Here is a 19,836-nt window from a genome sequence, read left to right as displayed (position 1 = left end):
AAGGTAGAAAATTCTTTCAAAATTACAAGGAAAGTCCCTTTTGCAAATTTGGTCATCATAAAATGGCCGATAATGGGAGATTTTTTGGAAACTCACCAAAAATACCAGCCCCAACAAAAATAAAAATAAAATACTGAATGCCATGACTCATAAGTATTATCCAAGGATAAATTAACTAAGTGGAATGTAAAGATAAATAGAAGAGCTAAGAATTTCAATCTGATTACATTATTTCGCAACTAATGAAAGCAGTAAATGTTAGGCCCTGTTTGATAACCAAATTTAACACTTAAATCTAATGGATTCATATCTTAATATGTTTAGATGCATTTGAAAACTAAAAATTGAACATCTAATTTAGTACTTAATAATGCAATAACTTAAGAGTAAATTTTATATACACTGACAGTGTATACACTATCACGGTTGGATGCATGACACATATACAAAATTTGGGTTATATGTCATACACCCAATGATGAAAGTGTATACATTGTCAGTGTATAGATGATTAATCCATAACTTAAAGGATTCAAAATTTAGATTTCAAACTTCAGTTTTATCAAACGCCCAGTTAGTTTTATGAACAAAGATTTAATTAGAAATTAGATGAAAATTAGATTTTTGCATATGCATGTAGAAGTTCAAGTCCCTACATATTATTTAAATACAAATGATAACATTTTATTGTAATAAAAAATTAAAGTCATATTAAATTAGTAAATAAATTTTTTATCCAAACAAAAAGAACAAATAAATTTTTATCCAAATAAATTTTTTCTATCATTTGTTCTTTTCATTTGTAGCCGATATGCAATTTTTTGGCTTTCTTTTTTAAGTTTTGTCCAGCGACCACATAAAACAACCTAAAAGTATTTTCTTTTAAGTAGTATATATGGTATTGGCTTGAATGGGTGACATATATATAAATTTGAATTTGAATTTTATTTTATAATAATTCAAAAAGAGTTTCATTTTTTAATGTAGGTACATGAGCCGATTCTTTTTATTACTTTACCTAAGAGTTACTCAATAAGTGGGTTGGTTGAAATCACAGAATAGGCAGATGTTACAGATGATGAATCGATGTCATTTTATATACCTCTTACTTTATACTTTATCTTTATTAGTGTTGTATATAATGATAGATGAACAACAAATTTTCAATTGAATTTATTCTTTCAATTGATATTTTTGTATAATCCTATTAGCAAAAATTGAAACTTAGGTAAGTGCTTTATAAACATATGTATAAAAAAAACAAATTTCATGCATCTAGTATTGTATATGCTGTTAGTGCATATACACTTTTACAAAATTTATATCTCTTATTCAAACTAAGATTATGTGTCTTTTATTCATGTATAATCGTGTATATATTGTAGTGTTATAAAAAATTAATTCTTAAAGAAAAGGCAAATTCTTTTTTCTTGTATGTTAGTGATCAAAGCACTAACATTAATAATTAATTAAATATACAGTGAAATGTCACAAGTATTTAATAGTAATTCGACTTTTTGTTGGAACTACCAAGCTGTATGACTTCTTAGTAGAAAATTGGAGCAGCTTAAATTAAAATTTTTTGACTTAAATACAAAAAGCGTGGTTCCCTATAGCCTATAGCCCATTGACAGGATCAAGGATTTAATTGCAAAAAGCAAAAGTTTTCAGGGAGCATTGGTGTAAATATCAAAAGCTAAGTAGTAAGTTAGTTTGTTAGTTGCAACATAACTATAGAAAGAGTTATTTATCAGTAGTAGTGAAATAACTTCTGATCATTCTTCAATTGTATAAAGGCTTAAGCTTGTAATGGGTGGGCAATCAAAAAATAACAAACTCATTAATTCTGTTCTTTCCTTCTCTCAATTCTCTCTCTTCCCCTCTCATTTCCTCTCATTCCCTCCCCCCTTGCTTATCCGTATCACTGGTTCCTTTGATTATTGAAGGGCTTGACAAATTGGTATCAAAACTGACTGATCCTCGGCAACTTGTGGAGTTCAAATGGCGGAAAGTACTTGTTTCAAGACTCTTGAAGATCATCTCAAACAGCAAGAAAACAAGTTGCAGGAAGTTATGGAAGATGTCAGAACCTAGCAGTCGCAAATGAAGGAAGAACTGGCCGGAAAGGATAAAAGGCTGGATTCGATCGTCCTAGGGATGGATCAACAATTTGAAGCACTGAGCTCAATGATGAAAGCATGGATGAGCAAAGAGAGAAATCCAACTAAAGAAGAAAGGGGTGGAAGGGATCGTACGCCCCTGCTACCTAATCCTCCTATCCATCAGAGATTGAATACAGGAGTGGAAGAAGAAGCAAAAAGCTGCGAGCCAATGGGTAAGATTTCTAGTTATATTTTGCCTAAGATTAAGCTCAATATGTTCAGTAGGGAGAATCCCAGGGAATGGACTAGGAAGTTCAATAAATACTTCTTACTAAACAAGGTACCTGAGAACCATAAATTGTTAATAATTGAGATGTTTCTTGATGGAAAAGCTGATAATTGGTTTCAAGACATTAAACTTGAAAGACCTAAGTTGACAAGGGGGAATTCGAAGAATTGTTGTGTCAAAGGTTCAAGGGCACTTACGGTAGGGATATAGTGGAGAAGTTTAATAAACTATATCAGGATATTACTGTAGAAGTTTATCGGGAGAAGTTTGAGGAACTAAAGACATTGATGCTAATCCGGAATCCCCATTTGAGTGAAGACTATTTTATTTCCAGTTTTACAAGTGGTCTCAAAAAGGAAATCAAGACTATCGTAAAAATGCTTAAACTAGGCACTCTCTCTGAGGTTGTGGAAGTAGCTCATTTACAAGAGCAAGCACTTAAACTACAAGGGAAAACCGTGAAGAATGGTAGTAGAATAGTGGCTGAGCCAAGATTTGGGATGTTTAGACACCCCACTCCTGCTAATGCAGAGGTCAGTAACTACAAGCTATCCCGTGGCAGCACCCCTAGATAGGCAACTATGAATCTGGAGGTTAAAAAGTTATCTCCCCAAGAAGTACAGTTTAGAAGAAACAATGGTTTATGCTTCAAATGTGGTGAGAAATTTGGCCAGGGACATCAGTGTAAAATGAAGCACCTAAATTTCATGTTATACGAGAAGGATGAAGATGCAAAGTTTCAAGATGCCTCGAGAGAGCAAGATGAATTATCTGGCCATCCAAGAGAATCAATGGAAGTATCCTTGAATGCCTTCTCTAACTCCCTTAGAAGGAATACTATCTTATTGCAAGGAAAGCTGGTAGAAAGAATTGTTAAGATACTGGTGGATACTGGCAGCAGTGACAACTATATTCACCACAAGCTTGTCTCTGAACATGCCATTCCTCATGAATATGTCAAACCTTTTACTGTCACCATTGGAGATGGGAGTTTGGTGACCAGTTGTACACAGTGTCCAAAGGTTTCCTAGAGTATTCACGAATACAAGTTTTGTTTTGATCTCGGGATCATAAAGTTGGGGGATTGGGATATCATTTTAGTGGTAGATTGGATGAGCAATTACAGTCCAATCACCTTTAACTTTCACCAGTTGAAGATTTCTATGTTCCATCAAGGAAAAGTTGTCATCTTACATGGAGCAGTAAATGAAGCAACCATGGATTTGGTCAGGAGGAAGGACCTCAGAAGGTTCCTGTAGGCCAAAAGAAGGTGCTGTGCTACTTCAATACAGACTAACAAAATAATTGCAGAAGACCAAGGAATACCAGAAACAATCACTGCAGTGCTGAATCAGTTCCCAGAAATCTTCCAGGAGCCAACTCAGTTGCCTCCAAACAGAAATTTAGACCACCAAATTCCCCTGAAACCATATAGATATCCTCACTCTCAGAAGGCAGAAATTGAGAAACAAATAGTTGATATGTTGAAATCTGGAATTATCAAGCCAAGCAACAGCTCTTATGCATCTCCAGTGTTACTGGTTAAGAAAAAAGACAACACATGGGCCCCGTTTGGCAAGTGAATTTTTTGGGTGTTTATCTAAAATTTTACTGTAACTTACTGTAGAAATTTTTTAAAAAAATTTTTGAAGTGTGTTTTTTTTAATATTTTGAAGTGTATAGTTTAAAAACTTTGAGAAATTTTTTGAAATTACTGTAGCTAAAGTTTTTAAAAAACTTGTAGCAGACAAATTTGGCAAAAACTTGTCTGTCAAACAAGGCCATGGTGTTTTTGGGTGGACTACAGACATCTCAATGACCTAACAGTGAAAGACAGATATCCCAAACCAAACATGGATGAGCTATTGGATGAACTATATGGTGCTAAGTTCTTTACCAAGATTGATCTTAGATCAGGATACCACTAGATCAGGATGAAATTGGAGAATACACATAAGACTGCTTTCCAGACTCATCAGGGCCATCATGAGTTTTTAGTGATGTCATTTGGATTAACCAATGCTCCTGCAACATTTCAAGCACTAATGAACCAAGTATTTGAGCCCTTTCTGAGGAAGTTTGTTTTAGTCTTCTTTGATGATATTTTGATCTACAGTACTAGCATGAATCTTCATGAAAAGCATCTAAAACAAGTGTTGGAAGTGCTTAAGCAAAACTAATTATATGCTAAGCTTTCTAATTGCTCCTTTGCTCAGACTAGGGTGGAATATTTGGATCATGTAGTATCCAGTGAAGGTGTCAGTATGGATATGAACAAAGTAGACTATATACTCACTTGGCCTACTCCTAAAACTGTGAAGGGTCTCAGAAGATTTTTGGGACTCACGGGGTATTATAGACATTTCATACAAGGTTAGGGAGCAATCAGTAAACCACTGATTGCATTAAGTAAAAAGGATGCCTATAATTGGAGCACAGAGTCTCAACAAGCTTTTGATCTACTCAAACAATCCATAAGTAGTGCACCAGTGTTGAGGCTACCAAACTTTGAGATGCCATTTATGGTAGAAACTAGAAACAGATGCCAGTGGTCAAGGTATGGGAGTAGTATTGTTACAAGAAGGCCACCCTATAGCCTTCATTAGCAAGGCATTCTCCCCCAAAAATATGGGACTGTTTGTCTATGAAATAGAACGATGGCACTGGTTTTTGTAGTAACCAAATGGAAGCATTATTTAGTGGGGAACCACTTCACTATCAAGACAGATCACAAGTCATTAAAATTTTTGGTGGAGCAAAGGTTAAATACTACTATCCAGTATAAGTGGTTGACAAAAGTTACTTGGCTTGGATTATGAAATTTAGTATAAGAAAGGCTCTAAAAATACAGTATCTGATGTATTATCTAGAAGAAGTGTTGCAGAGCCTCAGCCTGGACAACAACCACAATTGATGGCATTGTCAAGTGTGCAACCTATTTGGATGCAAGAATTATAAGATAGCTACTATGAGGATAAGCAGTGTCAAGACTTGATGAGTCAGCTAATTCTAGACCCTACACCCCAGAATTCTGACTCTCAATTGAATCAGGGGTTACTCAAGTATAAAGGGAAGTTATATGTAGGGAGCAACCAAAGAATAAAGCAGAAGATAATCAAGGCCTTACATGAATCTTCTATTTGGGGATATTCTGGACAGAGAGCCTGTACACAAAGGATCAAGAGTATATTTTACTGGCCAGGGATGAAGAAAGAAATCATTCAATTCATACAGGAGTGTGACATATGCCAAAGAAATAAGAATGAGCATCTTTCCTATCCAGGACTTCTGCAACCTCTACCTATTCCAACTCAAGCCTGGTCACACATCACCATGGATTTTATAGAGAGGTTACATCCCTCAAAAGGATTTGATACCATTCTGGTGGTCATAGACATGTTAACCAAATTCGGTCATTCCATTCCGCTCACTCATCCATTTAGTTATCAGTAGTAGTGAAATAACTTCTGATCATTCTTCAATTGTAAAAAGGCTTAAGTGTGTAATGGATGGGCAATCAAAAAATAACAAACTCATTGATTCTGTTCTTTCCCTCTCTCAATTCTCTATCTTCCCTTGTCATTTCCTCTCTGTCCCTTCCCCCTTTTTTGCTTATCCCTGTCGCTAGTTCCTTTGATTATTGAAGGGCTTGACACCCACATAACATTTGCGGAAATTTTTTTTGTCATGACATTTGCGCAATTGACTGGTGGAATTTGGGAGTTCATTATATTTTAATGGCTAGCCTATTGTCCTAACTTTTCAAGAATTTTATCTTCCATATTAGTTATTAGATAGTGTTTAATGCAAACTACTTGCAAACATAGCTCCATAAAGGTTACTTCATTCAATCCTAAAGACTTACCAATTTTGTTAATTCCTCAAGTATTTCATCTTCATTATTAGTAAGAGTTAAAAGCATTAAATTTCCCTACACTTTATTCTCAATTGCTTTTTATCTCTATCAACTCAATAAATAAGCATTTTGCCCTCATATTCTATGTTTTAGAATAAAAATACCCCTTCAATATTAATTATTATTTTATTTCTTTTTCTCCTTTTTACTTCTTTTCTACTTGTCATTTTTCTTTATACATATTTTAAAAATTTCTTCCTTCTCTGATATGATCAACTACTCTATTCTCTTTATTATTATTATTATTATTATTATTATTATTATTATTATTATCCATATATTAATTTTAGTCTTTTAGAACTTATTCTTTATTTATTTCTATCTTTTTAACTTTTTATTATTAGAAGTATTAATTACCATAAAGTCTATGCTATAACAAAATATATGTTATCTATAGGCATAAACTATTTCATATATTAGTTAAATCAATTCGTCTAGAGTCTAGAATAAATTAATTTTTAATAATAATAGTAACAAATTCGAATTGTAATAACATAATGATTTGCTAATTATATATAAAAAAAGTAAACAAATATATTAGTCACTTTATTATTTGGGGATAGTACTTTTAATATTAAGTAATTTAAATTTCTCGTTTGCTAATATGTTTTTAAATAGGCTTTTGATTATGACAGGCATATATTAGTTTTTTATGCTACATAGTTTGTTTGAATTTTCTAACAGTGTAAACATATAAAATGAGAATTAAGTTATGAGTAAAAGATAATTACAATATTATAATAAGCACACAAATTAGTAATACCAATAAGAAATTGCAATATAGGAGAAGTAAAAGAAGTAAAAGAAGAAAAAATAGAAAAGAAAAAATAAGGGAATGAATAAATTAAAAAAGAAACAAAATAAAATAGTAAGAACACCTTTGACTTAAAACATCAAATAGATCTAGGACAAAGTACATATTTAATGAGTTTAGACCGAGAAGCAAAGGGCAACTAAAGGTAAAGTTGAGAGGGTTTAGTTCGTTTAACCCTATTTGTAAAGTTAGTTCCTAAAGCAACTGATTGTGAACGTGCGGATATAGAGACCACGTGAATACTAAAGGCAAAAAATTTTTATCTTGTGTATTGATTAGACATTAGATCCTTCAAACAGGTGTACAACGAGAATTTGCAAGTACATCTATTTCATATCTAATAAGCTATTTAGATGTCAGAACTATATTAATTTTTTTTCCAAACGATAGAGAATAAGAACTATATTAATTAACCCTAAAATTTTTTGATAAAATTTTATTTTTTCAAAAAACTAAAATTAGAAATCCATGTTAAGGTAGCATCGTGATATCATCATAGGTATCAATTACAATCCAACTATTTTCATCTGTCTACATTCACCCATTAATAAATGGGTTTAGGTATGTAATGAACTTTAAATGAGTTTAAATGTGTAACTTAATTAAATTCTTTTAATTGGTGAGTAATGGGTTGACTTGTATTATCCATTTATACTCATTTAAAAATAATTTTACATTTAAATTTAATTTTTGATAGATGTGAAGTGAATAAGTTTGATTTCTCATCAATTCAATAACAATAAAATGTCATTATTTCTTATCAACAACATTCGAAAAAAAAGAACAAGTAAAATTTCAAATGAGTCATAAAGAGGTAATTGAGTATAATCATACCCCCTTAAATACAATGGGTATAAATGGGTTGACTCATTTTAATACATTTATTTAATGGATATCAGATTTGGCAATCTGTCGCAAGTCTTAATAAGCTACCCATGCGTAAAGGGTTTGTTTTTGGACAAGGTGGGTATTCTAATTTTGATGTTGATCTTGAAACATGGCTAATCTCATTCATACCCACTAATTGATGAAAATTTTTGAAAAATGCTAGAGTACCCATTGGGCCCCACGGATCTCACCAAAAATTTACTCAATCAATTGTTATATCTTTTAATGAGTCAAGTGAACCATTTTTAATATCATCGGTTTATACACGAAATATTGAAAAGTTTGATTCTTTAAAACTTCGAGAATTTAGTTAACCTGGGTTCTATTTATGAATATTCCTATAATATCTCATCATTGGTTTATACACGAAACAGTAAACATCGAATCGCATGAGATTTCAGACAACAAATGGAAAAGAGAAATTTCACAAACAGTTATTACTAAAGCATAACAATCATTCATAGGTGACGTATTTAGTATCTTAGGTAACAATCATTCATAGTTTATTCACCACTTTAGTTGGTCCGCGCCACCATTTGCTACCAGGTCCAGAAGCAAAATAGGGATAATTTCAGAAACCTCCCTTGAGGTTTTTAACAATTTCATTTAGCTCCCTCAAGGTTTTAAAAATTATACATACCTCCTTCGTTATTTAAAATGATAATACTACGCTTAAATATTTAATGAAATTCCTGATATGTTTATACTTAGAATGACTTTTAAAAATAATTTTTTATTCTTTTTTTTCTTCTTATTCCTTTTTTTAATTTTTTACCAATAAAACTATATAACTATCACTATTATCCCTAGTTTCTATTGTAACCAATCAAACTAGTGATTTTTAATGAATTAACTTTATATGCAATTCAATTTTTTTGTTGATATTTGTTTTCTATTTTTTGGTATTAAAATTAACAATAAATCAAAAGAAAATGGCTCAAAATTACTACTAAATTATGATAATCTCACTATTCAAAAAATCATAAACTCTAAATGAATTATTTCAACATTTTCTTTTCTATCTTATAAATTTAAATTCATAATAAAATACCATCAAAAGTATTCTATCATAATGATAAAATTATTATTATTATAGTTGTTTATCAAATAGTAGGTATTGACATGGAAATTTTGACACATTTTCTTATAATTATACTAGATAATCTTATAATTGTATCGAAAAGTAAATAAAAACTCATTACACAAGGGCATTTTTGGGTATTCATTTAAAAATTTGACCAACTCAATATTATTTTAAGATTTTATTACTAAAACTATTAAATTAAGGAAGGTATGTGTAATTTTTCAAATTTTGGGGAGCTCAGTGAAATTGTTAGAAACTCAGGGAAGGTTTCTGAAATTATCCCAGCAAAATATGCATCTCTTTACCTGAAGCCCAACTAAAATTACATATAGCCCACCAACCAGCGGTGTTGACAGGGGACCAGTAGGCACGGTTCCTATAATTTGAACTCTCCCTTTTTAGGTCTTAAGGGTAGAATAGGATAGAAGGATTAGCATTAAGATTAGCATTAGGGTTTTTTCAAAAAAAAAAAAAAGGATTAGAATTAGGGTAGGATAGGATTTACATCTAATTGACAACACAATTTATGATGTAATTATCTACAGGTCCATAAACCTCCATGGGTTGTGCGGCAGGTAGAAGATTTTTTGTATGCTTTTCATTTCTTCTGTTTTTGGTTATATCAAAACATTACATTCAATGAATCCAAAAACAATGAACAGGCGAAAAATTGACCAAAAATAACATCATAGCTGGGAAAGTTAGGCAAGAAGGTGACGTGCCTTAAATTCAAGATCAATTTCATTTTGTATCCTCGAACTTGTGCACCGTTTTCATTTTACACTTGAAATTTTAATTTTGGACATGTTACATGCTAATCTCTCAAATGTGTCTCACTTAAGTCTAATTGATGATACCGTTAGTAAAGTTAACAGAATACAAGGCCGTGCAAATGAATAAGAGCTACAAGATAAATTTGACAAAGATAATGAAAAAAAAGTGAAATGATTCTCAAAGGACAAAAAGCCTTCAATAGCTTGTAGTTTATATGGAGCATGCCTGCTCAAATAACACGAAAATATGAAAATCCATCCCCTGCAATATCACACAGTTGTGGTGAAGAGCAAAATACATATATATATATAGTTAGTTAGTTTAAAGAACTTAGGATTAAGAGGTTGGGATATTATCATTTCATAAATGATTTGGAAAGAGACTAATTGATTATCTGTGTGTATATATACTAGAAACTTTTTCGGCTGTGCAACGCACAGCCAATGCCCAATGTGTTGGGCTAAATATGCAGGAGAGGTATTTGGTTTTCCTATATAGATGTATGGAGATGCATATCATAAATTTTAAAAATAAAAAATTAAACTACTCGTTTGGAACCTTAAAAAATACTAATCTGATTAGATGATGATTCATTTAAGTTGAATAGAACGTCTAACGATGAAATTGTTGTGCAGAGAATATAGTTGACAGCATACAGAATGTAAACCATCCTCATTGGACCATTTACTCATTGCAATACTTGCACCATTTTATATGTGCTAGCATTTCTGGTTGTAGTTACCAGCTTAACTTCTATTTTTGCATGAGCACAAAAAAATCTTGATTCGTACAATAGCTCATTCACTCAACGCATAACCCATTAACATGTTTGAACTGATTCTATCTTCCCAATTTCGAGCAAAAACTAAAATATCTGTCTTCTGGAAATCATTTCAATCTAGCAAGTGAAGGACCTCAGGAGTAACAACAGCAACTTCTGATTTCAACCACTCAAAGCATGGGCACAGGCCCCAACAGAACCTAGCCGGATAGTCCTTGAGATAAACTTCTCTACCGTTTCTGATAATATAGAAACTGAAAGAGCAATTATGATGGGCCATAGTCACACGAGTGACTGGGACAATAGAGATGATATGTCTCTCACTATAACCCTTGCAGTATGAGGGACCGAAGCCCTTTCTGCAGTTACTTCAGAGGAAAACTTGTTGAGGAAGAATGAATCGGCAAAAAAAGCAGGAGTGCATTGGTAGGCTTGGGTATTGCACAACTGGATGCCTTGCACTCTGTGGAAAACAAAACATTAGGAACTGTAGCAGCTCTACTTGTTGCACTCACTTTCCGAGTTGAAAGTGTTCCTGGACAGCCAAAAACACAGACAAAATGCATAATCGGTACTTAAAACAATTATGTTTTCCTTTATTTCTCCATCATGGCACAACTATGAGGCAGATTGAAATAGGCAAACAACATAACTTGAAGGAATGCCATGCAAGAAACAACAAAACTGAAACAATAAATCTTGTGGACAGAGTGATTTCACATTTTCTGGTCGGGTTCACTAAAGCTCTTTTAGCTTTGGTAGGGATCTCAACATAGCATCCAAACGCATAAATCACAAGCCAAAGTTGTTGTAGGCTTAAGTGACCTAGTACGCATGTCCACAGGGTGTACTTGGCCATCCATGACAATTACTTCAAAGGAGGGTTTCAAGCCTAGCACATTTAAGTTTGTCCAATGAAGATTCTGTGAATACTTGACTTGCCATTCTTGAATGATCTTGAATGAACCAACATACTTGCCATTCTTGAATGAACCAACAAACTGAAAAAGTAGTTATAAAATTATTCAAAAGAAATCAGATGGCACTGCTTCAATATCTGGCCCTGAACTGACTGTCCAATGGATCATGGACTAAATGGCCCTTACCTGTGAGGAATGTGCATAGGGACCAACTTTTAATGACAAACTGAACCCCAACTTTTACTTAGTTATGTTCTTTTAGCATTTTAACAATTTTTCTCCCAAAATGCTTCAGGCTAGATTCAAAATCAATTTACCTGTCATGATAACAAGTTCATTTAGTTATGTTCTTTTAAACTAAATCCAAAATGTTCTTTTAGTTATGTCCTAAAGTCTGTAAGAGATATGGCATGCCAAATATATTGTGCAAAACAACATAGGCCATACCATCTCATAACAGCCACTTTGCGAGTCAAAAGAGAACCACCACCCATGCACGTCACACATTTGATAGGCCCACAAGAACCACAAGTTACTCAAGGCACCATACACTTCCCATTACATTTTAAGCATCTGCATGGAGATTTTTCGACAAGCTATCAGCTAAATAGAAAAACTTATATCCGATAACAATAATTGCAGAGAGAAAGCTGCTAACGATCAAGATGGGCCTAACATAGCTAAACTATGAAGTGTGTAACTTTCAGTTTATGGTATGAACTCTCCCTACAGATACAACAAAGTCAGAGTATGGAATACAACTTTACATTGTATCAAACCCATCTCTGAGCAATTAGACCCCTCCCATAGCACGCAGGACAATGCATCATTTTATTTTCTTATTTATCTCCCAAAGGCAGAGCATTATTCTTTTCAGAACTTTCCATTGCAGGAACCTCTGATAAGCCTATGTAATCATGTTCCTCAAAAGGCATAGACATCAAAGTCATTTTTAAGAAATCTTAGCTCAGCCACAAAAAAGATTCTGGAAAAGTAACGAAAAGATGAAGAGTTGAAAGTATACATGGACCAAATTGAACTTGAAAGGCATATAAAGGTTGAAAGAATGAACAAAATTTTTCAAAAATCAAACTGAAAGATCAAAATTAAACTTCCATATGACATCTATCACCAGCAAAAATATAGCGAACGTCAACATAGAATGAGCAACATGAGATCAAGATCAGAACCAAAAAAGGTCGAAAAGGAAAGATAAAGTGCCCTAGAAAACACAAAAAGAATTGGCCGTAGAAGAAAAAAAGGATATAGAGCAAAATAGAATTTACCTGTGTAATCTTTCTCTCCACGTTTTCTCTACTAATTATCCCAAGTTTCATATAGACATTTCATCAAACGCTTGATAGTCATTAGTCTATGAGATTTCACATACTTGACTTGTTTGAACATCTGTATTTGCTTGCAACCAAAACAAACACCACCAACCAAAAAAAAAACTCAAACATCAGAACATCATTTAATAAAAAAGATGAGAAAAAGATATAACAAAATGAAGAACATCTAATCAAAAACTTAAAAAAATGAAACAAACCTTGTCAACGAAGATAAAATCCAAAAAGAGACTATGATCAATAATGTGTATACATTAGTTTCTTTATTTATCTACTATTGTTATTTTTTATGTAAAGAAATTAACAAAAAGTAAAGAAAAAATCTGTCTTACCCAAGAAGGCACCAGAGAAAAAGCAGCGAAGAGCAAGGTGGGATTTTTTGCTGCTCCTATTTCCTTCCAATAGTAAGAGCTCAGATTGCAAGACAAAATAAGGAGTGATAAATATGTCTGTTCCCTTTCTGATTCTATATTTTCCCAAAACGTAAAGACATAAATTGCTAAGAAGCCTATCTGTCATCATAACTGGAAAATCGATCAAATCTGCAAAAATGTCTTTTTTGCAATAATCACATGATTGAGAGATGAGATAGAATACGATCTTTGTGAATCAAAATACCAGCCAAAATTTGGGGGAAAAAGTTGTTGACAGAGGAATACCGCAACTGAACCGCTGAACAGAGTTGGCAATCTAAATAGCATGCAGAAGAATCCTATCAGTCAACGTAAAACTATGCAAACTATCTAATAAGTCTAATATTGACAGAGGAAAAAATTAGACAAAAAGAAAGGCGTGATTAGTTTTAGTAGGAAAGATTGCAGAGGTACAATCATTTTCAGCCATATTCAGTCAATAAGTGAAACCAAATGAACTTACAACCCAAAAACTACAGTCATTTTAAGCCACGAAACAACACACTTCTGTTGCTTACCAGACAATCTGGCTTCATTAGGTCTGCGCATTTTTTCATGCAAATATCAGGTTGTATGGTTCAAAGTTCATCAAGAAACATATTTCATCAAGGAAACCTCGTGTTTTTTTTAATGTTCCAGCTTTATAGATACTCGGATTTAGAGAAACTACCACAGATTCTGTAATCTTTAATTGGGTGTAATAGTATTCATAGAACCGATTATGCATCACTAACTGTATCCAGAATACGTGAATATTAATAGATCAGCCAACATGTTGTGGTTTTAAGATTTGAGAGTTCTGTGGAACCAGGAACGTTGCCTTTAGAAATAGCTTTGAGGAATTAATATACCACACCTCTAAGCCAGCTACAACAAATCCTAGAAACTCAATATTAGGATTATCAGTTTTAAATTTTGTTTCTTCTATCGCCTACCTAACTTTTGTGCATAATACCTTCAACGTGGGGCAAAACCTTAATGTGTAAGACTCTTTATCTTTTATTCTCAGCTTACACTTCAGATAGAGAATTTAACTTGTTTTAGCTTGGTTATCTCTATTCAGAAAGTGGTGACAACCCTTCCTTCATAATCAGTTGTACATATTATTAACAGGAAAAGAAAAAACAAGAAACTGAAGGACTGAAGAGAGTGACCTGAAATTGAAGCAACTGCTTACTGGAAATCTGTGGACGCTTAATTAGAAGTTTTTCTGCACCAATTGTTTCAAAGTGCAATTAACCCCCTCAAGAAATTTGGCAACCAAAATAACAAGTAGACAGATTATCCAATCTCTTTAATACTGGTAGGGAAAAAAATTAAACAAAGAAGAGTAGTAGTTACCTTTAGTACAAAAGGTTGCAGATGACCAGGTTGAAGAAGCGTGAAGTTTTTTGTGACCAGTATTTCTGTTCCTAATATAGAGGCACAAACTTTCCTTCATTCTAGATAATTTGCCAAGTGGTCAACAATAAGGAAAAGAAAAGGACAAACCTATATCCCTAGCAATGGTATTAGCCATCATGAACAGAGCGGATAAAGATGCAAACTGATAAATTGTCAGCGATTTTTCTTTTGAGTCTCGATAATTTCTCAATCGGAAAATGAAAATGAATACAAAAGGACAAACCACAATCCCATGGTTGGGATATGATAGAGAGCACAGAAGTAAAAAAATTGGATGGATAGCCATAATTTAGGGAAGAAAATCATGAAATGATTGACCGACTGATCTGGAAACAACAGGAGGGGGAAAGTAAAGAACAGCAAACAGAAAAAAAGAGACAAAGCAAGAGGAAAAGAATGGCTGGGGAATAAAAAGGAATAGATAATGACTAACGAAAAAATCCGATGAGCAGCCACAATTTAGCGAAGCCAATCCTAAAATTGTTGACCAATTGTTGGAGGAAGCAGGCGGACAACCCATTTCTTGGCCACTGTTTCTAAAAGCTATTCAGCTGCTTCTGTACTTCTTTTTTTCCACCGAAGAGAAGAATAGTCCAAGAAACGGGAACAATGAAATGAAAAAGAGGATTATCATCTTTTGTGGAACAATCCCACAGTTCGGATATGGATGGGCAGCCATAATTGACTCTTTGTGGGAGAAAAGAAAACTGAAAGAAAAATTAACGGGAAACAGGGAGAGACAGAAAGGAAGAAGAAAACAAAAGATGATGGGCTAAAGTTGTAAAATGAAGTAGAAAGGGAGTGTTTTGCTTTCCTGCCATCGATGCACTTCTAGATTTTTATTTGACTTTTTGACTCCTGTGGGCTAAAGTTGTAAAAATGAAGTAAAGAGGGAGTGTTTTGCTTTCCTGCCACATCGGTGCACTTCCAGATTTTTATTTGACTTTTTGACTCCTATGACTTCTTGTCTTTGATAACGGAGACAAAGAAGTGAAGAACAACAGAGGTGATGGCAACTACGTCTAAGAAAAGATGACAACTGAGAAATAAAGCAAAAGGCTATTCGCGAGAAGTCAGAAATAGCCCTCAACAGTAAGTTACTGTTTTGGAGCTAGTTATTTTTATCTGGGCAAGATAGTAATTTCATATGAAAAGACAAAAATGACCTCAACAGTGATACACTGTTCGGAGAACTAATCAAGATTCTCAGGGCATAAACGGAAGAAAAATTTTCTCCCTTCCCTCAGCCTACCACGTGGCTAAACCTGGGAGTAGAAGTCTTCGCTTTTTATATATATGTAAGATATACATAAGGACTTAGGATTAAGAGGAATAGTTGGACCAAGCAATCCCAACATCAATGGTGAGACACAAAAACGAGGGTGGGTTCCACCGCATAGACTCTTACAACATCCTATTCTTGAGCGTGAAAAATTGCATTGTCATCTCAACGATAAAGAAGACCAAAGGTACTGTCCAGCTCCCTAAGTTCCCTTCATAAGTTGTTAAGACTTGACGGATTTGAGGAACATAAAAATTGCTTGTTCATTGTAACATCTTAAATTTTTTTTTCTTCACTTTTTAAGAGAAATTTTAAATGGATTAGAGGAAAGAAGGGCCGCGAGACACTGACGAAAAACCTAAGGTGACTTAGGGTGTGTTTGGAAAATGGGTTTTGTGCACGTGAATGGGTTTTGTGCACGTGAATGGGTTTCATTTGCAATCACACCCAAAACATATTATTTTCATCGTTCCATTGAAAAGTGTCGTACATTTTATTTTGGGACGTTCTAAAATGTTTGTCATGGTGAGAAAGTCAAAACATTTTTTAGTTTCTTTTTTTAATATAGTCCATCTCTTTAATCATATGCATGTTACCATTTAAATTCAAAATTTGAACTTGTGGAGATAAAATTAGAAAGAGAAACAGAAAAATCACAATCAATTCACTATTCTTAAAAAATTGTATTTCATAAATATGACAAACAAATTGGGATAGAGAGAGTATTTGTTTAAGGTCAATCGAAATTAATCAATCGAAATGGTAGGCCTCCTCGATGGGTTTAGTGATTAACTATTCCCAACCAGGGTTTCATTTCATCACCCATAATTTTCTTTTAATATATAACACAAAAAAGCAAAATACAACATTCAGAAATCATTCATCCCGCTGTTAATACCTTTTTGGGTGTTTTTTTGAGTTGTTTTTTGGGATGCTCCACCATTTTTCTTCCTCCACTCTTGCCATCTCTATCCCTGCCCCTTCACTCCCCATGCATGACCCATTCACCATTGTTCCCACTCCTACGGGCACTGCTTCCCTCCACTTCTCCTCTTTAATTGTCACTCCACCTCTGTGTAGATTTTGGTGAAAGGAAAAACTAGTTTTGGGTAAAAAAAATCTTAATTCAAACGCACTCGGCTTTTTTGCCGCAAACTATGGGCCTGTTTGGAACCTCAATTTTTTAGCAAGTTTGTATGCAACTAGTTTTTTAACAACTTTTGCTACAGGAATCCCAAAAAACTTATCAAAGTTTTTAACCTACACACTTCAAATCTAATACACAAAAAATTTCCCTTCAACTTTTCTTCTTTTTCCTCCCTCACCCAACCCACCACGTCCTCGGTCGCCAGCCATCACCTCCATCACCGCTCCCGGCGCCGTCACCTATTCCGCCTTCCTTTTTTTTTTTTCTCTCTCCCTCTCCCTCATCAGTGCCAGCACCTAGAGGTAATCTCTAACTCATAAAGATGAGATGGTGACCTCTTCTACTCGTTACAAGTCTTCCGCTCGTATAATCAATAACTACATCAATAAACTAGGAAAAAAAATGGGAAAATACTACTTCTTGGACTGTGGCCGACACCCGAGAAGACCAAACATAGATTTGCTAAGTCGGATGCCCACGCCATTACAACTTCAACCCTGGGTGCAGATTCGATTAGCTGCTGGAATGCGACCTCCCCGACCATCAGTTCGATTCTACTATGTGCCGGTCAAGGTGTTCAGATCAATGCCATCTAGGCTTCGATCAGTGGTTGCTGGGGTCAAATTAGGGCATGCAGAATTGGGGCCAAAGTTTGCTAAAAGAACATTAGGGGGGCTGCGATCTGGTCGCCAAGGGAGGGAGAGGGTGGCGGGGGAGGGGAGGAGAGGGGGAGAGAAAAAGCTAAAAAAAAAATCCATGACTTCCATTACTCTGGCATCGGAGTGCGAGGGGGAAGGGAGAGGAGAGGGAGAGAGGGAAGGGAGAAGAGGGGAAAAGAAAGGAAAAAAAATTGCAGGTTTCCAATGGGCGACCAGATCGCAACTAGGGAGAGGGGAGAGTGGCGGGAAAGGGGAAGGAGAGTGGGGAGAGAAAAAGGAAAAAAAAAATCCATGGCGATGGGGAGAAGGGAGAGGAGAGGGAGAGGGAGAAGAGGGGAAGAGAAAAAGGGAAAAAAAATTTTCCCATGGCTGGTGGTTCTGGAACTTCAGAGGCAGAGGTACCGGGGGAGGGAGAAGGGAGAAGAAGAAGAGAGAAAGAAAGAAAAAAGAAAGAAAGAAAGAAAGAAAGAAAAAGAAAAAGAAAAAGAAAAAGAAAGAAAAAAGTTTTTCATCCTAAAAATTTTTCTTACAACTTCTACAGTAATTTACAGTAAAATTTTAGATAAACACCCGAAAAACTCACCTTCCAAACGGGCCAAATATTTGTTTCAATAGACTTTTTGTTTTCAAAAATTTTTTTGATTATGCAACGCGAATACATTTTTCAATCACCATATATCACAAAAAAATCCAACAATATTATTTTAAAAAATTCAAATAATCTCCAATTCAAACATATTCTCTCAAACAGAGTCCACAGGCCTTGAAGGTTTCTTTGGACAAGAAACAAATTACGTGCGACCCATTATTTAGCCCAACTACAGACTCCAAAAGAAATTACTTTAATGCCAGATAGCCCAACCACTTTTTCTAACTCATAACAGTTTAGGGGTGACAATTTTTAGCATGGTACTACAATATCGTTCGAACACGGTTCGAAATTAATAGATTTTAGCACGGTCCAAATTTTAATGGGTCATTATTAGGTCAATTTGTTAGTCAAAATGTACGTGGGTTGGGTTGGGTTGAATCAACTCGCAAGTTGACACGCTGACCCAATAAAGTGCTTATTTTATAATAATAATAATAATTAAACATTGCAGAGGTCATTTTGAGTATTTAGGAAAAATTAACAACCATCAAAATTGGTTTGAAAATTTCAATTAGAAGTTTTAAAAACTCATATTTTTATATCTTATCATATATGGAACTATCTGACCGTGTTTCTAAAGGGTTGATTGGATCTTATTTTCCAGAGAGTTTTTGGAGAAAAATTACTTTAGTATATTTTAGAATATGATGTATGTGAGATATAAAAATGATTAAAAATTATGCATAAGGAATATTCATAGAAAATAGAGATTTTTTTTTTAAAAAAAATCAATCCAAACAAGGTTGACTTTGTACTTACATTATGCTTGGAAGTTGGAAAGCTATAGTGATCTGTTTGGAACCTTCAGTTTTTCAAATACTTAAAAAATTTTAAAAAGCACTCTAAAAGGTACTCTAAAAAGTAGTTTAAATTTTTTTTAATATTTCAAAAAATCTCAAAATATATTTTAAAAACTCTACTACTTTTAAATATTTCAAAATATACTTTAAAAACTCTGTTACAGTAAAATTTTTCAAAAAGACTCCCAAAAACAGCTAATTCAAACGGATGTATTTCAAGAAATGTGTTTGAACAATAGCAACATTAAATCAATTATATAATCAAATGAGTTAAAATAAGTGATTAAAATGTTAGAGTGTTTCTAGCATAGGTCAATAGATTGATTTTCCAAAATAATGCGTCATATCAAAACTATTTTTAATTGTATAGAGTATTTAACTGATTATGCGAGTTGAGTTGAATCAACCTACTTATAAAACAAGTTTTGAGACGACACGGCACGAAAGTTGATTGGATTATAACTTATTAATAAACAGGTCATGTGCCGACATGACACGAAAGTAATCCAATGGATTGGATTTGAAGTATTCTAAGACAAACAGCGTATAACTTCTGATACGA

At 33.9% G+C, this 19,836-nt stretch overlaps 1 long non-coding RNA gene across 1 annotated transcript; it reads right to left on the bottom strand.

The window, feature by feature from the left end:
* Nucleotides 1-12,027: 12,027 nt before the first annotated feature.
* LOC113760729 lies at nucleotides 12,028-13,313 on the bottom strand. The gene is made up of 3 exons (XR_003467097.1): nucleotides 13,250-13,313; nucleotides 12,855-12,975; nucleotides 12,028-12,141 (listed from the first exon to the last, which is right to left on the bottom strand). It is a non-coding gene; the product is annotated as an uncharacterized LOC113760729 (long non-coding RNA).
* Between the last annotated feature and the right edge of the window lie 6,523 nt (nucleotides 13,314-19,836).

This window comes from Coffea eugenioides, chromosome 2, assembly GCF_003713205.1.
Source record: "Coffea eugenioides isolate CCC68of chromosome 2, Ceug_1.0, whole genome shotgun sequence".
Taxonomy (NCBI): domain Eukaryota; kingdom Viridiplantae; phylum Streptophyta; class Magnoliopsida; order Gentianales; family Rubiaceae; genus Coffea; species Coffea eugenioides.
The sequence above is the reverse complement of the archived record's forward strand: the minus strand, read 5'-3'. Positions and strand labels throughout refer to the sequence as shown.